Genomic DNA, 15,725 nt, shown 5'->3' with positions numbered 1-15,725 from the left:
GTTATTTGCAAGCCTTACAGTTGAGAAGTCGTCTCTATGTGGAATCTCACAGACTTGCTCTAGTGGACAAGATATCATTCATGTCTGAGTGATGTACAATCAAATAATTCAATAAAATGTCAACAATTACAGTAGATCTGGGATGCATCCAGGTGGTCTTTTGTTGATTTCTCATCTGAAATAAGGTTTTGGTGATTGTTAGATTGAATTGAGCACAGATGTATATGAGATAAAGACCACTGTCGTAGGGGTCTCCAGCTCTGTGTCTTCCTATGACCCCACTCCAATTATGGAAGTCGGACCTTACATGTCCATTGAAATCACAGAGTGGGACAGATTTGTCATGGGGAGGTAAAATAGCAAACTACTGCAAAGAGTGCTTCATAAAAACTGCTCTTGGTTGCATAATCAGATGTAAGAGTATAAAAGCATAAGAACTAATGATTGTCAAAGAGCAATGTTTCATCAGTGGGATGCACAGTGTCATTAATATTTCACATACAGCTACTGGAGTCTCTGTAAGTATGTTTAACAGAAAGGTATTGAAGGTAAAACCAACACTATTTTGTTGTTGTTGTTTTGTTTAAGTTGTTGGATGTTTTATTTTATTTGGGGGTTGCATTCCAAAAGAAGGTATAGCCCTAGCCAACTTCTGTGAGTGATTCTTTGTCCTGTAACCTAGTCTTGCTCAAAGCAGCAATCTCGATGTTGTATCTGTTTAGCTTAGCAGTTACTAATGCAGTATGACTTGGGGGGCCTTTCAGAATCGGTGTCAAGCAGTGTTAGGGTGTTCCATGTAAAAAACATTTTAAGTATGTTTGTCTGTTTTAAAATTTTGTCCAAAAAAAAAAACAGTTGTCCCAATAGGAGCGGCGGCCCATCTGGGGGAGATGGATGTTTGGACTATCTTTTCTAGGTCCCTCCTTGTATGAGGTGAGCAGTGCAGAATTCTGAATAGGGCTGCTCAGCCATTAGGAAGCTGGCAAAGAAGCCTGCTGTTCCAATCCCAGGTTCCAATGACCACCTGGCTGGTGCCGCCTGTGTCCAGATTCTGGACTAAAGACTTCCAGCTACATCCTGAGCCTGTCTCTGTCGCACATGAGGTCTGTAGCCACAAGACTTAGAAATATAATAGCAATGCAAATTCCCTATATTTAAAGTAGAAGAACATATTTAAAGTTGAGGTAGGTTGTGCAGTCCTTTGTCCACTACATTGGACTACCTACATGGATGAAAGCACAATTACCATTTAAGATCAACAAACTACTGTATAAGATTTCAATTTAAATTGAAAGCATACATCTAGACTATCCGCTGTCATTTTCAAAGCACAATGCAAAACTGTGACATTTCATTCACTGATGCTCTTCAATCTGCAGCGCTAAACCTGGAAGCACATATACTTAGTTGCCAGCGACCCAGCAAAATAAAAGTCAGCTGATTTTAAGGTTGAAAATTATGAAAATTCATATATATTGTAACACCAATGAGCGGATGGTATTCAACCATCTGTTCCATGTTAATGAATCCTGACCCTGTTGACACATTCTACACTCAAAGACCAGAACGTGAGTTAAAGAAAAAACAAGGACTTTCGTTTTACAACCCTCTTACAACATAACTCACCACCCTGGGCGCCGCCATGACGGCAATGTCCTGGCGAGGATGAGAGTTATAACACCTTGGAGACTATCCAGAGATGCGATATCGAACTTCAAAAGGGGAGACAAACACCCCCCCCTTTCTGATCGCACATTCCAGTGAAACAGACGCACACGCAGTCATGAGACGCACACACACTCAAAAACAGGCACAAGCATTTTTGCTGGCCCATGGACCTTCTTTTACTAAAACTACCTCTAAATGTATTTTAATGTCTCCCTTTTTGTGCTCAAATGTATGTATGCGGCATAGTGGAGTATATGAATGTTACTGTGTGTTTAATGCAAACTTTAGATGCATTTAGTTAATAGTAAGTCTGTATCTTTGGATACGGGACTGGTAAAATCATAGTTTTTAGTGTCGGGATAATCGTAAAAACACGACTGTAACGAATCTTGATAGCAAATTACAAAAAGATGCATTGTTTCAGAGGAACGATCTTGCTTAAGAAAAATGTTTAACTTTGACATCGCCATAAATTAGACCAGTGGGCGGAGATCAGCAAACAAAGAAGATTTTTCCCGCCTTAGTTTGTTTACACTTCATTGGCTCATACTAAAAAAATAGGTGTAAACCTAGAGTTACTTAAAAGCTCAGGGAAACCTGTATTCTGGGCATTCCGCCAGAGAGAAAAGAGGATTCCCAGCTTTGCAACCGGACTTCAAGAAGTTCTCCGTTATTCTTCTTTACTTTTCGTTTCATTCTAAGTTTTCTTTATTGTCTGCTGATATTTGACTTCGTTCAATTGCCTTCACGAGCCAAACGAACTTAAGTCTAGTCATCTTTTGGCAAAGTTTACCTTCGCGTTAACCATCGAGCTCGCGTATCATCTGCTCTGGAAAGAACCACGCTGAGGCCGCACAGACCGGACAAGTTGAGCGCAGCTACGCACAAGAGCCAGATCAAAGCAAGTACTTTCTTATATCGCAACTAAAATTGCTGTTTAAGGTTGTCTAGGCTATTCCATGTTTGTGAAATCATTCAATGACTTGGGGTCTCTTGCAAAGTTAACTGTTTGAAATTGCCACGCTGAGATTGCTTTTCACTTTCACTTTCTCTCCCTCTCTCTCTCTCTCTCTCTCTTTATCTCTCTCTCTCATTTATCTCATTATTATTCTTGTTCATTTACCTTGTTTAAATTGTATTTTCGTTTTGCTATATACTCATATTTACTCCGTGTGAATTGTAGTTATGTACTCTTTAGTCTGTTTTATTAAATCCTATAATTTGCTTGAATTGAATTGTTTTATTGCTCATTGAGATCGAAGTCCCTGAATCGTGTGATCTACGCTACGAGCTTTGTTTTATATGAATTAATTTTCAGTAATCTTAGTAGTACAGACACAGAAAATATTGTTTTTTCCTGATCAGAAGATTAATATTTCTTGGAGTTTGTAAGAAGGGTATTTTTATTGAATTTTGATAAGGAAGTCTAGCTTCCAGTTCGCTGGACGAACAGATTGTCTAGAGTAACTTAAATTAATTCTAGTAAAGGTTACCTTTAAATGATTAAATATTCCCTCTTTGGGTAATTTAATATTTGTAAGCAATAAGCACGTTATATTCATAGACTCATGAATATTCACTTCATTTGAGTTAATTATTCCCCAGAAAGTGATTGTTGCTACATTAAATGGTGGAGTTAAATTTGGGCAGCGTTCAAACTTTGTTTTTGTGAGCAATATTCATTTTCATTTTCATGAGCATTTTTGGATGTTAATATTATGTATGCGCATTTTTGAATTGTGAGTTAAGTCGCGCTTCGAGCGAACTCATTTGGCACAAAGGCAACTGTTCAGCACAGCAGCCTAACAGTTTCTAAAAATACCTATAGTCACTGTTATTTTAATAAAAATAAACTGCAGTAAATGTTAAAAGTCTCCTGTCAAGAGAAGACCAACATTTTCATATGAATAATTAAAAGATGAAGAAATCTTTTATTAATTGTAATATGTAAATCTGAACCTGAGCGATGTTCCTCTGATTCAGTTAAAAAGGCCTTGCATATTAAGTATCGTTATTGAATTTCGTGGTGAGCCACAGTGATATTCAAAATTTAAACGATAAAAACTCCTGGTCTAAATTGGCTTAGCTACCCGATTTTAAACCTGAAACATTTAAATCATAAGTGCTGTTTTGTTAAATGTTTATGGGAGGTAAAACAGATGGACAAAATCTGTTATTAACAGTCTTGTGTTGGTTAGAGAAAAGCTCCGGCCTCACGCGCTGTTTAATTTAGCACCTCAAGGGTCATAAAACCTTTGTCTGTTTGTGAGTTGCGATTTTGATGCAGAGAATCAGCGCTGATGAGCGCACAGAGATTAGATCATAGTGTAACTGACTGTCATTCCGCTATCTAAACACCAGAGGGAATTTTAGACGTTTCAAGTTGCCCTGTCTTCTGATTCCAGCTTGCATGAGTGCCATCTCTGGCCGTTTCAGATAAGGCTCTCGAATTACTAACCTCTATTTCTCTCTGTGATTTATTGAATTAGCTGTCTAAATTATCAATAATTATTTGCATTAACAGCTTTGCTCGTGCGAATATTATTTCAGCATTAGACAATTTTTGCCTGTTTTTGTTCACATTTACTTTGAATTTGGTTCAAACATGATTTGAATTAGAATTTAATTGTTTAATAGTGCAAATTAAGTGTCTCAGCCCAACCACTGATTAACCCATTTAGAAGGGAGCAAGCCATCTAGTGGCAGTAACCTGTTAAGTCAGTTCACAGCTTGCATCTCTCTGATCTCTTTCTTTTCGGTTCTGTTTTGAATTGCTTCATCTACTTTTACCCTTTCTGATTAATTTCATAATTATTAATGATACATTACTGTTATCGTTGGGTATTATAGGGCATTTATTCCGATTTTTCCAATTAATTCTTCTCACCTGCTTATTTTAAATTTAGATTTAAACCAGTTTTGAATTTTTAATTTGAATTAAGTTTTCTGCCCACCAGGTTAAGCCACAGAGAGTGAATACGCCCCTTTGTGGTGAAAACCAGCTTCTTCTTCTCCCGTGCTCATTCCTGTCTTTTGTTATTTATTTTGTTATTATTATTATTTTTTTTTTTATTATTATTATTATTTTTTTTATTTCTTTAATTTTTTTTTTTTATTATTAATTTTTATTATTATTATTTTATTTATTTTTTTTATTTCAGTTTTTATTCAATTTTTTTTTTTATATTCTATATAGCCCTTTTTGTTGTTTATCTTTCTTCTCTCTTTTGGCTTAGGTTATTTTGATAATTACCATCATTATCATAAGCTTTTGTTTTTGTTTTATCATTATTAGGTAAAGCTGTTACCTCTCATTTCTACATATATATTTACTCAGTTGATGATTAAACAAACCAAACCTTAATTCACTTTAAGTTTCCTTTGTTCATCCTTTGTGTATTTGATTGTAGAACTCCCTTGGTGATTGGACAGTCATCTCAGGTTTCCAGTGAGCAAGGGGGCCAACCGGCGTTAACAACACTGGCCGTGAGTGAAACTCGGTCCCTCTTATCTCTGTTCGTTTGCGGCACGCAGTGGAGACATCAGCAATTTGGCACTCCAACGGTGATCAATCAGTCCAGCCGACACACGACGCAATCTCTGGGACCAGTACCTAAACCGGGGGCTAAATCGGGGCCCACTTTCTTTTCTAAAGAGAGGGTTCTGGGGAACAGCCCAATTTTGTAGTGCTGTCTGGCGGTTGACATCTTGGTGTTGCCGGTTGTGTTAAAAGTCACAAGCTGTTTGAGAGGGCGCAACGTCAGAGTAACGGAGGGCCAGGGACACTGCGGTTGAGTGTTTGGGAGCGCCAGGGAGGCTGACCGTGCCGCTGGATTCCACCAGGTGAACCAAAAGTGATAAAACCTATCCACTTATTATAAGGCGCAGAATATTAGATATTCCCCCTGATATTTATGTTAAGTGTTTGGTCCATTTTCCTCTGTAAGCCACACCCTTTTCCTAGGTCTCTTACTCCCCTAGCCGCACGTGCTGTAGGCCCCTAGCAGAAACTCTTGTGAAAAGCAGCAGGCTTAGTTTTTTTTATTCTCTACCTAACACTTCTAGCGTTCTTATTCATTCCATTTCATTGCAGACCAATTTATTTGGTGTTTTGTTTTCACGGTGCTCTTTCCTATCTTCACCTTTTTGCATGCTGTTGTGATTCTGTTTCTTGCAGTTCACCGAGAGACCCCAAGGAGAGCTAAGTAGTAGAGCGACAACCGAGCAGCCGGTGTCACCAGGTGACCCACGAGGCTATCCCCTGTCAAGTCTCTATTTTGGGCCGACCCTAATTGGACCCGCCTCCCTGTCTAACTGTCTGCATCAGTTAGCCAAAATTCTTATAGACGGCATAGCCGTACGATAGCTCGTTAACCAGAGAACGAACTTGCATTGGCCTCTTTGTGTGTGTGTTGTGCTTCTCTTGTCCGCAGTGAGCCAAGATGTCGCGTGCATCCAGTCCCGCAGTCCCTTGGGATCAGCTAGCGACATGGCTGGAGACGATGACGACCTCCTTCCTGCCAAAGGACACCAGTGACCTGCAGCACTTGAGCCAGGGACAACTGGATACTGAGATGGACCAGCTGATGGCGAACGATCCAACGCAGAGTTACACCCACAAAGAACTTGCCAGGATCACAGGGACCCTAGCTCACCTCCTCATCGCCCAGGCAAGGATCAGCGAAAGGAGCAACCACGACTTGGAGCAGGAAGCCGCGGCTCTGAGACTTCGAGTGGAGGAAGCCCTACAGCATCAGGCCCACACCCAGAGTCGTCTAGATAAGCTACTTCTCGAGACCCAAGACCAGCACGAGAAAGAGAACGCTACAGATCCAGAACTACAGAAAGAAGTGGAAAGACTTCAAAATGCCCTGGAGAATCTTCGTCTGGACACAGACCAAAGAGAACATTTGGAGAGAGAAACCCGAGAGAGACTCGAGGCAAAGCTCTGACAAGGTGACGCTCTCCTTGAAAGGGCTGAAATCGAACTGAAAGAAAGAGATGCTAAAGTGAAGGCCTATGAAAATCACCTGGAAATGGCCCGAGCTGAAATCCACGACCTTACACAGCGTAAAGACTCTCTAATAGATGAACTTGACATGGTTCACAGAGAACTGAAACATTCTTATAGCCTGCAACGTGAACAGAAAGAGGAAACACACTCCACAGAGTTTCCCCTGGCCAGTGAACCCCAGCGTGTCAGCCAAGAACTTCGAGCTGGAAAAGGGGGTGAAAGCCTGCTTTTCAAAATGTCACCAGCCAGCCTCCACGAACCCCTGTCAGCAGTGGGGGAAGGAAAACCCTTCCAGAAAGTCCGGGTCACCAGCCACGGACACATAACTCCAAAAGAACTGGACAAGCTGGCTAGAAACATCCCTACGTTCAACCCAGATCCTGCAGGAGGCCACGACATTCACGCTTATTTACAAGATATAGACTTTCACTTGCAAACTGTCACCAACGTAACCACTTGGGACAAATTGTACCTGCTCAGAATTACGTCCAGTCGTGAGGTACGCAGTTTCTTAGACCGTCAACCAGAGACTGTCAAAATGGACTACCAGCAACTGCGAAAAGCTTTGGTGCGTGAATTCTCTGATCCAGAATCAGACCAAGGGCTAGTAACCGCAATGGACCTCAAGCAAGGTCGACTTGAAACCCCACCAAATTTCTACAACCGACTGCGACGTGCCTACTTCGGAGCGAGGAATGAACCAGGCATGGAGGAAGACGTCAACTTCCGAACTTTGTTTCTGCGAAACCTCCATCCTACTGTCAGCCACCATTTGGGAGTGTTAGCGTGCCCGCGTAGCATGTCAACGCAACAGTTACGTGATTTAGCACATAAGGCCTACACCAAACAAAAGACTGTGTCAGAAAAGACTGTAAAACACCCAACTATTTGCTCTGTCTCTGAGTCCCATTCAGAGTTGACCCTAGAGGGCGCCCAACAGCACCCCAGTTATACACCCATCAACCGAGAGTCAAGACCGTTCCAAGCCAGCAGAGGGCAGCGCGGTCGCGGTGGTGGTGCCCGTCCGAAGCACCAGAACGACCGCTCTGGAATATCCTGGGACCGGCCTCGCCCCTCCCATAACCAAAAGGGGGGGGCCACCTGGGAAGCCGGCCGGCGACCCAGAACTAGCCAACCTCCAGCCTCCAGAACACCAAGCCCAGGGAGGCGGGAGGGGGAACACTCTCGACGTGATACTTGGAAACCCAAGGCTGAGTCCACATCTAAACAGGAAAGTGCAGCCACATCCGAAGCTGCAGAACTTCTGAGAATACTGAGAGAGTTCCTTCAACAGAAACCTCACAAGGAGGACAAGAAGGATAAACCAGACACCGCATGACTAAACCTTATGCCTAAAACCAGCACCACTCCCAACGTCTCCACAACTGAACCAAGCACACAGAACACTGTTTGTCAACCACGAACTATTGAACTAGCTGTTGCCTCATCAAACAATAGCAACACCCACTCAGTCCAGCTGACGTCTGCACCTCCTGACCAAGAAAGCATCATCCCACACACTGAGGTGCCAGAAAGTGCTGTTTTGGTTATCTGTACCCACAACGAAACACACAAAACATACCCTAACTGCTTATCGATCAACACACAAGCCCCAACACCAAAACTCCTGGGGAACCTGATCGAGAAGGGAGTGGCTCGGAAACTCTACCTAACCATCACTTTAGAAAAGGAAATGAGACTCGAAGCCCTTGTGGACACAGGGTCAGACCTCACGTTGATTTCGGCTCAACTATTTGATAAGCTCAAATTTGAAGCTCAGAGACAGAATCGAACTCTAAATTTTCACACTTGCAAGCTGAATGTGCAGTCATACAGCCAAAATGACATCCAGCTCAGAAATGTAGCTCCCATCCACCTGACGATCGGACCTATGAGCCTAGTACATCCTATTTATGTCTCACCAATGAACAATTATTCATTTCTCATCGGGAAAGACCTGCTTGATCGCTTTGAGCCTTTACTAGATTTCAAACAGCTGAAAGTCTGGGCTCAAGTGCGAGAACCTCTTCCCCTCCAACCACACAGGTCGCCGGTGCCAGACGGTCAGGTCACAGAGGTCACGAGAATTCCCACAGAGCCAGACTGTCGGGTCACAGAGGTCACGGGAACCCCAGCAGCCAGCCATAGGTATCCAGCCTCAACAACAAACCAAGGCTCAAGTTCGATCCTCTGTACCTTCAAGGCCACTAAAGACTCTGATACCTACTGCCCCAAGGTCAAAACCGAACTGCAGCTGCATGATATAACAACAACGGACAGTATTCTGGCCATATGGGCAGACAACTCAGCCATTAGTCTGTCACTATACAATGCAATCACTGAGAAGACACCTGACCTCCCTTATGCCAGCAAGCGCACTCGTTTCCCTTTGAACTCACACCCATCCTCAATGGTGTCTGCTAGAGGAATCTGCGCTTTGCATGTGAAATGGAATTATCGGTGCCTGACTCATTATTTCCTGGTCCTTCCGGACCTGCCACACGATGTTTACATTGGAGCAGACCTCTTGATTCGCCTCAAGGCTCATGTGGACACTTTTAATGAAGTTGTATGGGCCCCATTGACTTTGCAGCCACACGTTTCCATCAACCATGACAACCTCATATCCGGGCAGACCATCCCAGAAGTCTGCACTTTAGTCAACGAACAGGAAACGGTGGTACCAGCTTACACCAAAGAGGTCGCTATTCGGCTCAACATGCGATGGGGTCAAACCTTAAACCACACGCTGGGTTTCTTCCAACCCTCACCTGAATGTGTGGAACTCGGACTCACACTGGAAGCCACACCCCTCACTGAAGTGTCATCTCGTGTAGTCTACATCCTGTTCAACAACTGCACGGCAACTGACATCAACATTCCCAAGGCCTACCGGCTGGGATGGCTAGTAAGCCATGACTTTCATGATTTTGAACTTGTACTACCTGTCATTGGTCCCATTCCACCCGCACTGATACCCGAAGGGAGTACAGACAGTACATTGTTCACTGCACCCTTCAAACTCATTGCCATCACATCTGTGATGTCGGTGCCTAAAGACCAAGTGTGCAGAACGGAGCTGACCGAGGACGAACACCTCACAATATACACAGTCTCCCACAAGAACGTCGGTGAGGCTCATGAACCTACTACACCTCTCAATGCCAACCCGACTGATGACACACCGATGGAGGAGCCTTACCCAGGTTTTGAATCTCAAGTGCAGCAAATTCTACAAGACGCTAATGCACTTCAAAGCGATACAGATCGTCAAGGACTCAGACAAGTTCTGTATAAGTTCAAAGAATCCTTTGCCAAAGACTCTCTAGACTGTGGTCTCACCAACCTCCACACGGTGCGCATCCCTACGCACCCTGATGCTCCTCCCACTTTTGTCAGACAGTACAAGATTCCCATCGCCTCACACGAACCAGTGCAGGAGATCATCGAATCTATGCTTGAAAAGGGGGTCATCCGTCCATGCAACAGCACCTACTCAGCCCCCATCTGGCCCGTCCTCAAACCTAACGGCAAATGGCGACCCACCATTGACTACAGGAAACTGAATCAACAGGTGCCGCTGTCACGATGGCCCATGACCCAGCTAGAACAAGAACTACCCCGAATCAGAGGAGCCACAATCTTCTCTACACTTGATGTGGCCTCTGGATTCTGGACCATTCCGGTGCACCCGGAAGACCAACACAAGTTGGCATTCACATTTGGCAACAGACAGTTCACCTTCAACAGGTGTCCGTTCGGCTACGCCAACTCACCAGCTGAATTCAACATCTTTCTGAACAAAGCCTGCCCAGACGCTAGAATGAGAGGCAACCTGATCTATGTAGACGATGTTCTCATGAAGAGCACAACGGTGGCCGACCACCTGAAAGAAATAGACTATGTTTTGAACCAACTATCCACCGCCGGAGCCAAGATCGCCCTCCACAAAGGACAGTGGTGCCGAACTAAGGTTAACTACGTGGGCCTGCTCATCGGATCCCAAGGCATTGAACCTCAGTCAAACCGCATTCATGCCATTCAGAACATCAAGCCTCCCACCAACGTCTCTGAGCTGCGGAGTTTTCTAGGGGTATGCAATTACTCTCGACAGTTCATCGAAAACTACTCGGACATTGCCAGACCTCTGACAGCTCTGCTAAAAAAGGACTGCCCTTTCGTCTGGTCAGAGGCTCAAGAACACGCCATGAAAGAACTAAAAAGACATTTATGCACAGCTCCGTGTCTTGCTTACCCCGATCCACAAAAGGAATTCTACCTGGAAGCTGGGTTCTCCAACCAATGTCTCAGTGCTGGCCTGTACCAACGGCATGATCAAGACAAGAAAGTAGTTGCCTATGCCAGCAAGACACTGCTTCCACCAGAGTGTAAGTTCTCAGACTGTGAAAAAGCTCTGCTCTGCACTGTATGGGCCATTCAGCGATTCTCCAATTACATTGGGGCACAGAAAGTTATCATAGAGACTTGCCACCAGCCAGTAATGTTCCTCAACAGCCAGCGAATCCGAGATGGCGTGGTCACCAATTCACGCATAGCCACATGGTTAATGGCTCTCCAAGGACGCAATGTTGAGGCACGGTATGCACAGAATCACAAGTCTGCACTGGGCAATGGCCTGGCCGCATGCCAAAACTGTTCTGATAACATATCTGCAGAAGAAATGGCCGTGCAAGAACCCCAACAGCAACAACCGACCTGTCACTGGTACTTTGAAGAGAATGCGTGTCAGGGCATGCTCACAGCCTACGTCGATGGATGCTCCTACAACCACGATGGCATCCTCAAGGCAGGTGCAGGAGTGCTGTGGGTCAACGACCAGCCATGTTCCCCACAACACTTCAAGTTAGGTCCCCAGTCATCACAATATGCAGAAATAGCAGCCATTCTCATAACTCTGCAGATCGCATCAGCCCATGACATCAGAGAAATCCTCATCTGTACAGACTCTAACTATGCCAGACTCAGTTTTGTGTGCCACCTTACCGGCTGGAAACAGAATGGTTTCAAAACGGCAAACAACAAGCCAGTCAAACACCAACACCTGTTCCAAGAATGTGATAACATCACCGAAATGCACAATATGACTGTGTACTGGAAGAAGGTAAAAGGACACTCTAAGCTACCAGGGCTGGACAAAGATTTAAATGATAAAACCGACGCCCTCGCCAAAACAGGCGCACTACACGGGGAGGTGTGGTCACCCCCAGAACCCACACCCAGCCCCGATGTTGCAGTATTAACCCGCAGCAAACGACCTTCACCTGTGGCAGTGCCCGCCTCACAGTCGCTATCGCTAACTCCGCAGATCTCCAACAACGACATTGCGGATATGCAAGCCTCTGACACTGCCATAAAGACAATTCTTAACCACCTCTCGGACCCCTCCAACCACCCTATCACTGAAGCTGAGCTCAATGATGACTCGTGCCTCCGACACCTGTATAACACCAGACACATGCTACGTGTACAAGACGACATTCTGTGGTTTGCACCTGATGACAGCACATCGCCACGGCTCGTGGTGCCACGATGCCAAAAGGGGGTAATGCTAATGTACGCCCACGACACACCATGTGCTGGACACCACGGTGCCAGAGCCACGTATGACACACTGAGACAGGTGGCATTCTGGCCCGGCATGCAACAAGATGTGGCAGAGTACGTCAGAGAATGTCTTGTGTGCTGCCAGTTCACACCAGCAAACCCAAACCACAGAGCCCCACTGCAACGCAGAGGGATCACGTTCCCGTGGTCAGACCTCCAAATCGACTGGGTAGGGCCCCTGCCCAGATCAACAAGAGGCAACAAGTACTTCCTCACGGTGGTGTGCCAGTTTACCAAGTGGGTAGAGTGTCTGCCAGCACCCAATGACACTGCCCAAACCACTGCATACCTCCTGATGAACCATATCTTCTCCCGGTTCGGATTGCCACTGAGAGTCAACTCAGACAGAGGTACCCACTTCACGGCCGAGATCATGCAACAGATCTGGAAATGCCTAGGGGTACAAGCTAAACTACACATCAGCCACCATCCAATTGCATCCGGCCAGGTAGAGAGATCGAACCGAGCGGTGGTCGCCATGCTGAAAAAGTATGTGTCTGCTAATCAGAAAGACTGGGATGTGAAACTACCCCTTGTGTTGATGGCCATCAGAGCCACCCCACAGGAATCAACACGGGTGTCCCCTTTTGAACTCATGACTGGGCGGCAGATGACCCTGCCACTACACTTGCTGTATCAACCAGGAGACTCCAACCTTGTCACTGCTTACACCACATTCCAGTACCTTGACGAGCTCCATAGACACTTGAAAACAACGTTTGCTTTTGCCCAGCAACACCTGCAAAAAAGCGCTGAAGGCCAGAAAGCATACTATGATCGGAAAGCGTCACACCAGGAACTGAATGTGGGCGACAGGGTCTTGTATTACCGCTTCACCCCGCCAACTCAGACAGGCCCCCAGCGGCTGTCAAAGAAATTCCTGCCACACTGGACGGGACCTCATGAGATTATGAACAAACTCTCCCCAGTTGCGTACCAAATCCAGCTAAGTCGGGGATCAAGAGAACCAGTTCTAAAAAGGGTCCACCGTAACCAGATTAAGAGACATGTGGCCACTAGCAGAGAAAGACAGGGAGGGGCCAATGCAAGCTAAACACCAACCGCCGCCATCGAAGCGAAAAGACTGTCCCATCCAACCCGGGACAAACCTCACTGACCTGTTCCCTCTCTCTCTTTTCCCTTTTCCTCCCCATCTCTCTCTCTCTCTCTGGCCTGTAACAGGATGCTGCTGTGGATTCTCATCCTGTGCCTCCAGTCAACCAGAGGCCAGCCGTCATCAGACATTATCACACCAGGTCCTGCCTCGGGCATTGTATTGAGAGAGCAACCGGGACTCCTGATCACGAATTGTCGGACGTACACCCAGAAAGTATACGTTCGACTCGACCCCCGCAACGTCTACAGAGCACACTACCCCCGCGCAGTAGCCCAGTACAGCTGGGCCGGTGCCCGTTGGACAGAGGATTCCCTCCAGCACGCCGAGGCCGATGTCAAGCACATGCTCAACCAACTTGAGAAGATGACTGTTACCCAGGCGGAACTAGGTGGACACAACCGCCGCCCCAAACGTTTCCTGGGAGCGCTGCTCGGAGCCGCCGCTGCTGTGGGAACTCTGTTCAACATTGGTATGTCCAGTGTCAATGCAGTAAATATAGCCACTGTGAGACGGCATGTGGCTGAAATTCAGACGGAACTTCCACAGCTAAAAGAGCAACTCACTACACAGAGTGCATCCTTGCAAACCATTGGAAAGACTTTGAAAGGAACGGTGGTCATTCTCAACACCCACAGCGTGCTTTTGAACCAGACCATGAACTCCATGAAACAGCTGTTCACTGTGTTCCAGAATGACTTTGCCCAAACGCAGCTGGTCACAGCATTAATGACTGACATGCTACGGGAAGTGAGTTCTTCCATCGACAGTCTAGCCATGGGAAGAATTCCACCATACCTGATACCCCTAAGCTTGGTGCAAAATGTGCTGGCTTCCGCCATCACCACACCCACTGATCCCATGCAAATCCACCTTGCCTACTCTCTAGGTAGTGCTATTCCCCTTTACGTGGATCCTGAGCAGAAGGAGATGAGTTTCCTCCTGAACTTACCCATCATAGAGTCAAGCCGAATCTACAGACTCAAAGACATTGTTAATGTGGGGTTCTGGAAGGATAACACTCATATCAAGATACGTACCCCTGAGGTGGTGGCGTACCATGACAGCAACACCCAGCTGTACTTAGCCCCAAACCTGCACATGTGCACCCTAACTAAAGACATTCACTACCTCTGCCCCAGCAAGCCATTTCTCAGAGACAATACTGATGGAATCTGCGGGTTGCAACCCATGATCAGCGACACGCGTTGCCCTGCCGATGCCCAGCCTCGCAGCCACGTCACCGAGACGCAAGCTGAGATTGTAGGTGATAGATGGCTCGTTAACACTCCAGTACGTACCGCTACACTGACCTACGACCAGCATGACACAGCCACCCGTGTCAATCTGCTCGACCAGAGCATGTGGATTCAAGTCCCACGAGGGGCCATCCTCCACCTCGACGATCTGGCCTTATACCATCTTCCGAGTGAAGAGTACCAATCAGAACTAGAAATCCCATCCTTCTTCAAGAACTACAACTTCACCCTAGGTCCGGAGTTGGAACTGTGGATTGAAAAAGGCGGGCCTCAGCTCATTGACATTGCTCCCGTCGACGCAGCCCTCCAAGCCTTGTCTCGATTGCCCATCCTGAACACCTCACCTGTTGTCCAAGCCTGGACTGCAGCTGACACAGCACTGTGCATCTCCATGGTCGTCGGCCACACCCTGACCCTTGGCGTGGCCTTAGTCCTATACAGGAAACTCAACGAGATGCGAATCTCTGCAGCTAAACTCAAGACAACTAGGATTGGAAGTCTCTGATGGAAACCCCGAAGGGAAGGTAACACACCAGAGACGGATAAGGACCTCATCGAGTTGAGTCCTCAGCCCTAACAAACACCTGCTACCCGACTGTCAGGATTCACCTGCCATCCGACCATGGTGGTGGGTGTTGTCCGATAATGACCACAGGGCATCATCCGACCACAAAGGGGGAATGTAACACCAATGAGCGGATGGTATTCAACCATCTGTTCCATGTTAATGAATCCTGACCCTGTTGACACATTCTACACTCAAAGACCAGAACGTGAGTTAAAGAAAAAACAAGGACTTTCGTTTTACAACCCTCTTACAACATAACTCACCACCCTGGGCGCCGCCATGACGGCAATGTCCTGGCGAGGATGAGAGTTATAACACCTTGGAGACTATCCAGAGATGCGATATCGAACTTCAAAAGGGGAGACAAACACCCCCCCCTTTCTGATCGCACATTCCAGTGAAACAGACGCACACGCAGTCATGAGACGCACACACACTCAAAAACAGGCACAAGCATTTTTGCTGGCCCATGGACCT

The sequence above is a fragment of the Carassius gibelio genome, chromosome B18 (assembly GCF_023724105.1).
Source record: "Carassius gibelio isolate Cgi1373 ecotype wild population from Czech Republic chromosome B18, carGib1.2-hapl.c, whole genome shotgun sequence".
Taxonomy (NCBI): Eukaryota; Metazoa; Chordata; class Actinopteri; order Cypriniformes; family Cyprinidae; genus Carassius; species Carassius gibelio.
This window is presented reverse-complemented; position numbering follows the sequence as displayed.